The following is a 492-nucleotide window of genomic DNA, read 5'->3' on the forward strand; positions in this document are numbered from 1 at the left end:
ACACACACACACACACACACATATATCAAAACCAGAAACAGTGTTGAAAGAAACAACTCAACAAACACCGTGAAGAAGTGAGTCAGGAAAGAGAGCAGGACACGACGACAACAGCAACAACCACACATGCCACGCCCATGCTATTTGTTAGCATGCATCAGTGCAAGCACGTGTGTGTGTGTGTGTGTGATGACTCAGTAGCGCGGGTAGCAGCGGCGGGAGAGCCAGGGAAGATCCTTCTGGTTCGTGTACCTGAAACAAGTGGTGGTGGGGATGGTGGTAATGATAGAGGTTGCCGTATGCGGGGTGAGGAGGTAGGAAGATGTGTGAAGGCAGGACTCAGTATTCCATGCACAAGCATGCGCAAGCATGCACCAGCACGCAACACACACACACACACACACACACACACACACACACACACACACACACACACACACACACACACACACACACACACACACACACACACACACACACACACACACCACC

This window comes from Salpingoeca rosetta (assembly GCF_000188695.1).
Source record: "Salpingoeca rosetta unplaced genomic scaffold supercont1.39, whole genome shotgun sequence".
Classification (NCBI taxonomy): Eukaryota; class Choanoflagellata; order Craspedida; family Salpingoecidae; genus Salpingoeca; species Salpingoeca rosetta.